Genomic DNA, 10,861 nt, shown 5'->3' with positions numbered 1-10,861 from the left:
AGGGGGAATGATGGGAACCAAGGCAGGCCTACTCTTAAAGATCTTTTGCAAGTTCCAGATGAGTCAATTATAAGATCGAGAGCCAAGAAGATCAAGGAAGCAATACAAGGATTAATACAAACTACTTGGGAAGAAGCTAGTAAGAGCCCAACACTTAAGATGGGCTTGAAAGAAGAAGAACCAGCTTTGATCCATTTGATCCAAGTTGTGGAAGACTTGACTTAGAAATATGGCCTTTAGATATTAAGATTTTCAATTTGTTTAAAGGATTTTTATTATTAGTTTTGAATAAGTGGGTTTGAGGATGCTTAACCCACATATGTCTTACTTATTTGAACTAGGGTTTAGAAGTACTGTAGCATGACACTATTCATGCTACAGTACCCGCGGCTACTGTTCGCTAAGGGCATTTTTGAGAAAAAGGGTCTCAAATTTTAGTCTAGGGTTTTATCATGTTTTGGGGAGGGTATTTAAAGGATGTAATCAGCCATTTCAAGGTAAGACATTTTTTATTGAATTTTCATTGTGAGTGAGTTTTCTCCTCTTTTTCTTAATTGAACTCTTGAACTTATCAAAGGTAAATCACAACCTTTGTGGCGTTCCTCCTTATAATTTGGGTTCTTGAGACAGGATTTCATTGGGTCTAGATTTTAATATAATCTAGGTTCTTGAAACGAGATCTCAATGGGTCTAAATTCTCCATCCATAGACTTGAGTTTTGCGTTCTTGGGTTTGGTTTTCCAATATTGTTGTTGGGTCTCAAAGAGAGTCGATTGGGGTTCACATCAACCTTTTTCAATCAAGAAACCACTGAGTCTCTTGTACCAAGCTCTGTGAGCTTATTTGAGTCCATATAGTGCTTTTGTGAATTTGAAAACATGATTTGGGGAAATATGATTTTCAAAATCTAAAGGTTACTCAACATATATCTCTTCATTTATAAAACCATTTAAGAAAACACTTTTAACATCTATTTGAAAAAGTTTGAAATCCTTATAACAAGCATATGCAAGTAGCATTCGAATAGCTTCTAATCTTGGGACTAGTGCATATGTCTCATTATAATCGATTCCTTCTTCTTAATTAAAACCTTGGGCTACAAGTCGAGATTTATTTCTAGTAATGATTCCGGACTCATCTTTCTTGTTTTTAAAAACCCATTTTGTTCCAATAATAGTATGATTTTTAGGTTTAGAAATAAGTGTCCAAATATCATTTCTTTCAAATTGATTCAACTCTTCTTGCATAGCTAGAATTCAAGATTCATCAAGAAGTGCTTCATCAATATTATTGGGTTCAATCTGAGATAGAAAAGCACTATGATTGCAAATATTTCTAAGAGATGATCGAGTACTTACACCTCGTGAAGGTTCTCCCAAAATTTGTTCCACTGGATGATCTTTCACAAATTTTCACTGTTTGGTTGCATCTTGTATTAAATTTTGATGATCTTTCCTGATGGTTCTATGTTGAACTTCCTCTATTGTGTTCTCTTTATTGAGATGGAGATTTTCTATGTTATTTATACCTCCTGTTTCTTCATCAATAGATTTCTTGGAGAGTGGAGAATTAGATTCATCAAATACTACATGCATAGATTCTTGTACAGTCAAAGTCTTTTTATTGAATACTTTATAAGTTTTACTATTAGTAGAATACCCGAAAAAGATACCTTCATCAGATTTTGCATCAAACTTGCCTAAATTATCCTTGTCATTCAAAATAAAACATTTGCATCTAAATACATGAAAGTAACCAATGTTGGGCTTTTTCTCATTCCAAAGCTCATAGGGGGTTTTATCTAACTTAGATCTTAGCATAACTCTATTTATAACATAACATGCAGTACTTACCGCCTCAGCCCAAAAATAACTAGTCAAGTTATTCTCATTGAGCATTGTTATTGCCATCTCTTGAAGAGATCTATTTTTCCTCCCTACTATCCCATTTTGTTGAGGAGTTCGAGGAGCAGAAAAATTATGCACAAAACCATTTTCATCACAAAATGTTTCAATATTTTTATTAACAAATTCTTTTCCCCTATCATTTCAGATACTTGAAATAGTATAATTCTTTTCATTTTGAATTCTCTTGGATAACTTGGTAAAGGTACTACCTCATCTTTATGAGCAAGAAAGATGATCCAAGTATATCTAGAAAAATCATCAACAATAAAAAATGCATAATATTTTCCTCCTAGACTTACAACTCTATTTGGTCCAAAAAGATCCATGTGTATCAGTTGCAATAGTCTAGTAGTGAAAATATATTTCTTGGTTTTAAAAGAAGTTTTTGTTTGTTTACCAAATTAGCATGCATCACAAATTTTGTCTTTAAAAAAATTTGTTTTTGGTAAATCTCTCACAAGATTATTTTTTGAAAGTTTTGAAATAAGTTCCATATTGGCATAACCTAATCTTCTATGCCATAGCCAACTAGTTTCATTTTGAACTGAAAAGTAAATAGCATCTTGTAAGATAATTTCTTCAAAATCGATTGTATAAACATAATTGTTTCTAAAAGCAATAAAACAAATATTACAATCATGATCATTCAAAATAATGCACTTATCCATTTTGAAAGTAACTGTAAATCTTTTGTCACATTATTGACTTATACTTAAAAGATTATGTTTTAGACCTTCAACAAGTAGAACATCTTCAATTATAAGAGAAGATTCATTACCAATTTTACATATTCCCACAATCTTCTCTTTCAAGTTGTCTCTAAATGTCACTTGTCCTTTTACTTTAGATCTAAGATCAAAGAACTTAGTCTTGTCTCCCGCCATGTGTCTTGAACATCCACTATCTAAAAACCATTTGTTTTTTCTTGTGAATGACTTCATGCATACCTATAAAAACAATTAAAATGATTTTTCTTGGTACCCAAGTTCTTTGGGTCCTTTATTTATTAGTAGTAGAAAAAACAAGATTTTTAGGTACCCATATGGCCCTAATAGTCATTGTATGATTTCTTCTAATAGGACAAGTATGATAATTATGACCATTTCTATTACAGAAATTGCAAATAGCATGTGACATATATGAAGAACTTGAATGATTATAATAATATCTCTTTTTGACAAAATTATTTTTATGAAAAGAATTTTGAATATTAGTCTTTGATGTAGAAGGATTATCAAAGAAATTTTTATAAGGTTTGTATTTTTGTTTTGGCATATATCTCAAACCTGCCTTGTCAAAAACACATCTTTGACTACCAAGAAGTTTTTCAAAATTTCTTTCTCCATTCGTAAAGTTTTCAAAAATATTTTCTAAATTGGTTTTCTTCTTATTCAACTCAAGATTTTCATCTTTCAAAATGATATTTTCTTTTCTTAAAATATCAATTTCGTTTGTTAAAGAAGAATTTTTCTTTTTCAAAATAGTATACTTGATACCCAATTTTTCAAATTCCTCATGTACCTCTTCTAAAATATTTTGCAATTCTTCATATGAAAGATTTTCAATATTATCAAGATTTGTTAACTCAATGTCATCTTTAGCCATAAGACAAAAATTTGCTGATTCTCCATTACTTGTTTCACTATCTGAGCTACTTGAATCATCATCCCATGTAGTTTTCATTGTTTTCTTGTCCTTGTTTCGATCTTTCTTTAGCATAGGACAATCTGGATTGATATGACCAGGCTTATTGCATTTATAACAAATTAAAGTGTCATTTTTACCTGAATATTTCTTGGAAAACTTTTTGAAGGATTTCCTGAGAAGAGTTTTATTTTTCTTTAAGAACCTCTGAATTCTTCTTGTTATCATCGTAACTTCCTCATCTTCATCACTTTCACTTTATGAGGAACAGTTTTAAGTGCCAAGCTCTTCTTTGACTTTCCTTCTTCTTCTCCTCTTTTCAATGTGTATTCATGGGTGATAAGTGACCCGATGAATTCATTCACTTCGAGTTTCTTGAGGTCTCTAGCTTCAAGAATCGTTGTCTCTTTTGATTCTCAGTGTTTTGGTAAAGAGTTGAGAATTTTTCTTACTATCTCCACTTTGAAATAAACTTTGCCAAGAGCTGTCAAGCTGTTTATGATGTTAGTAAAACGAGTGTGCATACTAAAAATAGATTCATTATCATTTTTTTTAAACATTTTATATTCATGAGTAAAAATATAAATTTTTGATTTCATAAGTAACTTCCAAGTTATTCCAAATTTCTTTTGCCGTAGCACAAGTCATTATTCTATTAAACTCATTTCCATTGAGAGCATTAAATACTAAATTCATAGCAGTTAAATTTAAAATATAAAGTCTATCGTTTTCACGATCAAATTCTTCTTCTTCCTTTTTGACCTTTACTCCATCAACCACTTTTGTTGGAATATAAGATCCATTTACAATGCATTTTCATATTTCTCGACCTTGAGCGTGAATGAATATTCTCATTCTAACTTTCCAGAATGAGTAATTATCTCCACAAAAGAGTGGATGTCGACTACTAGATTGACCTTCATCAAATGAAGCTGCAATATTAGCCATAAGATCTTAACTCAAAAGATAGTTAATCTTATAATAGAGCTCTTAGCTCTAATACCAATTGTTACCCAGATGACTAACACAAGAGGGGAGGTGAATTGAGTTGTATTAAAAAAAATAACAACTATAAATTAAATATATAATATAAAATATAAACAAAATACAAAATAGTAATAAATATAAAGAGTAAGGGTAAGAGAGAAGCAAACTCAATATGTTAACGAGGTTCGGCTCCACTGCCTACGTCCTCGCCTCAAGCTACCCTTTGAGAATTCTCAAATTCACTATTCAACCTCTTTCAGGTGGAGATAGAAATCTATTACACCTTTGAACAACACCGCTACAAAGGATCCGTGTAGAACACCTTCTACACTTACAATCACCTTACACGTTGATTCAACTATTCCCTGTGTAGAACACTTTCTACACACACAAGGGTTATACACACCCTTTTACTGATATAAAAGCTGATAGTGGGTAGGTTATCAGAAAACACTATTCAATGAGTGGAATAAGAATAATACAGTGCAAACTATATCTCTCAAAATGAACAAGAATTAAGGCTCAATGCTTAGAGAATAGAGAATGAAAGTTTTGAATGAATATTGTATACTCTTGGTGTAGTAAATGTGAAGCTCTCAAATGATCTATTTATAGGCATATAAGACTTCATATTCAAATTTAAAAAGATTCACATGTCAAAGACAATATCATTCACTTTTTCAAAAAAATCAAATAAAATGTTCTTCTTTTTCAATTGTCAAAGGCAACATCATTCATTTTTCAAATACTTCAAACCTAATCTTTTACTTTTGACATACGATAAAAGGAGCACACTTGACTTTTTAAATTTTTCAAACAAAATCATCTACCTTTTGCATAAGTCAAAAAAAGCATCAATCATTTTTAAAAATATTTAAATAAAACATACACATGTAAAAGATGACAATCAATCATCTTCAATATTTTCAAAGTTCAATCATTTAATCAAGGTATGCATATGTGAAAGATGATAATCAATCATCTTTCAAAATTTTCAACTTTAATTTTCAAAATATTCATACAAATGTAGAAAATGTATTTTAATACTTTATGATAAAATATTAATTTTGAGCCTTAATCCTAATTTCAAATTTTTAAGAGATTTACAACATTACTCTATGACTTTAATGTGAACTTGTTCCCTTTTTGCTCATGCTTGTTTCCTTCTATGCTTGACTCCATTGTGTAGATAACTTGAGCTTGAGACTTCTTTATTTTTTGAATTCATTTGTTATCATCAAAATCCATGTGTAGATATATAATTACACAAATCTTGAAACCTTGGGTTTAACACAGTGAAAGAGTCTGGAATGTAGCAACAATTGGACCCCTCAATGAGCTCTTCAACACACTGCAATTCCTCAAAGTGTGTGTTGCCATGTGGCGTGAATTGAATCTCTAAAAGAAAAAATACGTGCGGCATGAATTTAATCAGAAACTAAAAGAAGCAATTTTTTTTTCCTGCGCAGCATGAAAATGCTAAATAGAATAGTAGTGTGTGGTTGAAGATGCCCACGTCGCTCTAATGCTCTCAATAATGATAATATTCTCTTTTTGCCCCAGGTCAAAGTCTCCATAGGATAATGGTTGCTGTCCAAGTTTTAAAGTCTTACTCAAATCCCAATTGAAATTGTACCCGTGCCTTTTTTGCTTTTTGACTTTTTTGATTTTTCTCATTTCTAATTTGTGTATTCCTTAGACCTAAAAAAAATAGAAATAAGAAAAAAAATAAAATAAAATAAAAAGAAAGAATAGAATATCAAAATTGTGTTATGCATGTAAAAAAATATTACCCAATTAAATTACAAGTTATAAAATTAAGCATAAAATCATACTATTAACCAATTTAAATCACAACTCGGATTTATGCATCTTAATCATCTTTTCATCTAAAACTAATAATAATGTAATGAAAGAATTAAAATATATTGGTTATAAATGTATAAAAATATGCAATATTTCAGCTCAATCACACCTCCCAACTAGCAGTTTGCTAATCCTCGAGCAAAATAATGAAAATTAGTTGAGATAAACATTGCATAAAGATTGAAATTCAAACAAAACCAATCAAACATAATTCTTAATTCTCACAAAAGGTGATCCATGACTACTCAACCCCAGGAGCTATACCCACTAAGACAGTCTCAACAATCATTCACATAAAATTGGGGAAAATGTCTCAGAATTCAGATTTGTGTGTAGCTACACGGTTGTGTGTTCTTCAGTAATAGCCAGGATTTGTCATAGGATTCTTCAACAATAAGATTAATCATTACTGATTCTAACTACCTCAAAACCCAAGAGATTAACAGTTTTTACGCCAATTCTGTTTAAAGGTTAAACACTCAACCCCCAAAGTTAGGGTAACTGTTTCTAGTCCTTTACTTAGGAAAGTTCACTAAGCTGCATTTATTTTCTTCTTCTTCTTTTTTCTCGATTCTTTTCAAATCCTTTTTTTATTCTTTTTCCTTTTTTTTTTCTTTCATTTTTTTTAGCATGGCTTGATACTCTTGTAGTTTACTTCTCCTATGTTAAATCAGTGGATAGTAAATGATGAACACTACATATGTAAGCATGTGCAAAATGCCCTTCAAACTTTTCACTTTGTTCTATATAAATCTTACCGAATCTCATCTCAATAAGTATAGCAGCCCGATGTTTCAAACCATATATCAACAAACATGATGCATCAGAAATCATGCTCTATGCTCAAGCTTGAAAATAAATCTTTACAAAATAATTCTGTTCAACCACTCCACAAAAGTACTCAAATTTCACAAAGTACTAGAAATGAAGTGTGTGTCAATCATATATGTATCAAGGCACATCATATTAATGCAATTTATTTTTTAAATCTGTGCACACACGCTATCCCCAACTAGTGAGAGACATGGTCTTCAATGAATCGAATGAAAGAAAACAAAGTGCACAAGAATAAGTAAGCAACACAGACAACCAATCATGTGATATAAATGAGAGCAAAATAACAAATATAAATAAAAGATAAAATACAATTAAAGAAATAAATAAATCAATCAATCAAAATAAAAAAAAAAAAACTTCCTTGGAATCTTGCACAAGCAAGATCTCTTCGTTTGGATAAAAGACAGTCATAAACGGCTTTAAATGTTGTTCATTGACAGTGAAGCTATTGCCATTCTTCGGATTGACAATATCTACAACCCCGTGAGGATAAACCTCCTTTACAATGTACTGCCCACTCCATCGGGATTTTAACTTCCCGAAAAAAATATATAATCTTGAATTATAGAGGAGCACTTTCTGATCAGGGACAAGATGTTTATCATGGATCTTCTTGTCATGCAAGACTTTCATTCGCTCCTTTGCCAAGTGAGAATTATCGTAGGCCTCCCTTCTTACTTCATGAAGCTCTGAACTCTACAACTTTCTTAAACTTTTGGCAACATCAAGTGAAAAGTTAATTTGCTTAATAGCCCATAAAGCACGATACTAAATCTCAATAGGTAAATGACAAGCCCGACTATAAACCAATCTATAAGGTGACATCCCTAAGTTAGTTTTGAATGCAGTCCTATAAGCCCAGAGAGCATCAACCAGTTTTTTAGATCATTCCTTCTGAGTGGGACAGACTGTTTTTTCAAAAATAAGTTTGATCTCTCTATTTGCCAACTCAGCTTGACCATTAGTCTGGGGGTGATATGGAGTAGAGATTTTGTGGGTCACTCCATATTTCTGCATATGTTTTTAAAAATGTTTGTTACAAAATATGAACCCCCATCACTAATAATCGCATTGGGTATGCAAAAACATGCAAACAATTCTTTCAAGAAATGGATAACAACCTTATGATTATTTGTTCTACAAGGTATGACCTCTACCTATTTTGAAACATAATCCACAACAACTAAAATATAAGAATTCCCAAATGAATTTCGTAATGGTTCCATAAAGTTAATCCCCTAACAATCAAATATCTCAAGTGTAAGAATAGGGGAAAGGGGCATCATATTACGTGCTGTGATTTTTTCAAGTTTCTGACAAGGCTCACATGCCTTACAAAAAGACTCCACATCTCTAAAAATAGTGGGCCAATAGAGTCCACTTTGCAAAATTTTGGCAACAATTTTCTTAGTTGCAAAATGGCGCCTCCATAAGCCCCAATATGACAAAGAGAAAAATAGAGATAAACTCATCATCAGGAATACATCGACGCACCAACTAATCAGCACAATACTTAAAAAGATAAGGAGTGTCAAAGTAATAAAATCGTACCTTTGCAAGGAACTTACGCTTGTCTTGGGCTGTCTAATGCTCTGGCATCCGGTCAGTGACCAAGTAATTCACAATGTCTGCGAACCATGGAGTGCGTGACACTGCAAAAAGATGCTCATCAGAGAAATTTTATTAAGGGAGGAATAGATATAGATAAATCAGGTAGCTGCAGTCGTGACAAGTGATCAGCTACCACATTTTCAACTCCCTTCTTATCCCGAATAGTGATGTCAAATTCTCGGAGTAAAAGGATCCAACATATCGACTTGGGTTTAGCATCATTCTTTGCTAACAAATACTTAAGAGCAGAATGATCAGTAAAAATGATAACATGAGACCCAATAATATAAGAATGAAATTTATCCAAGGCAAACACAACAGCTAATAACTCCTTCTCGATGATGGTGTAATTTTTCTGTGCATCATTCAAAGTTTGACTTACATAATAAATGACTGAAGGCTTATTGTCTACTCTTTGGCCAAGAAAGGCACCAAGAGCAAAATCACTAACATCAGTCATAATCTCAAACGACAAATCCCATCGAGAAGTTTGCATAATAGGTGCAACTGTTAAGTGTTCCTTTAGGGTCTCAAAAGCATGCTGACACTCATCAGTCCAAACAAAAGTAGTATCATTTTGCAATAAAGTACATAATGGTTTTGCAATACTACTAAAGGCTTGAATGAAACGCCCATAGAAGCCAACATTACCAAGAAAAGAACGAATATCCTTCACTATCTTAAGAATAGACAGTTGAGATATTAATTTTATCTTGGCCCTGTCAACCTCTATACCACATTCAAAAACTAAATTCCCAAGTACCAAACTACTAGTAGCCATAAACTGACATTGCTCCCAATTCAGCAATAAATTCTTCTCTTCACATCTCTTCAACACAACAGCAAGATTTTTTAAACAGACATCAAAAGATTTACCAAGCATAGAAAAATCATCCATAAAAACCTCACACATATCATCAAGTATATCAGAAAAAATGCTCATCATGCAGCGCTGAAAAGTAACAGGTGCATTACATAAATTAAATGACATTCTTCTAAAAGCAAAAGTACCAAAGGGGCAAGTGAATGTGGTTTTCTCTTGATCCTCTGGTGCTATGGCAATCTGATAATAACCAGATAAGCCATCCAAAAAACAATAAAAAGCATTACCATGTACTTTTTCTAAAATCTGATCTAGGAAAGGTAATGGGAAGTGATCTATCGACTGACCGAATTCAACTTTCGGTAGTCAATACACATTCTCCAACCCGTTACCTTCTTAGTCAAGATCAACTCACCATTAGCATTTTCAATAATAGTTAAACCAGATTTTTTTTGTACTACCTGTGTCAGACTTACCCACTTGCTGTCGGAGATAGGATAGATGATACCCACAACTAACAATTTCAGCACTTCATTCTTCACCACCTCCTTCATGGTAGGATTAACCTTCGCTGTGCATCACGAATTGGTCTCACATCTCCTTCCAGAAAAATATTGTGCGTACAAATTGAAGGGTCAATACCTTTGATATCTGCAATATTCCAGCCTATCACTCCTCGATGATGTCTCAACACTGTTAATCCTACTTCAAAGTGAGCTAAAAAGAAATGACCGCTAGAAATGTATCCTCAATTGGGCCCAGAAAAACATACTTCAAGTTCTTGGGTAGTGGCTTCAACTCTAGTATTGGGGTTTCTTCTTTTGATGACTTCATGGCTCCTGGTAAATCAAGAGCTTCAAAGACTGGCCTACGCCAATTTCTTATGTAACTCATATCTGATAACTGAAGAGACCCAATTGTCTCTGTCAACTGCCCATCTGATTATATCAACTCTGAATGACGTAGGAATTGTCTCACAAAGAACCTCATACTACTCAGGAAAGCCATTCTCAGATGAACTCTCAGAATCAAATGCTGATAACAACTCCGAAACGTCAAAATCATACACCATATCAACAACTTGCATATCTAAATCGTCGCATCCACTAGGCATCTTGCAAGCATTGAACACATTCATCTCCAATGTCATATTTCCAAAAGTGAGCTTCAATACTCCACTTTGACA

Source organism: Carya illinoinensis, chromosome 7 (assembly GCF_018687715.1).
Source record: "Carya illinoinensis cultivar Pawnee chromosome 7, C.illinoinensisPawnee_v1, whole genome shotgun sequence".
NCBI lineage: Eukaryota > Viridiplantae > Streptophyta > Magnoliopsida > Fagales > Juglandaceae > Carya > Carya illinoinensis.
This window is presented reverse-complemented; position numbering follows the sequence as displayed.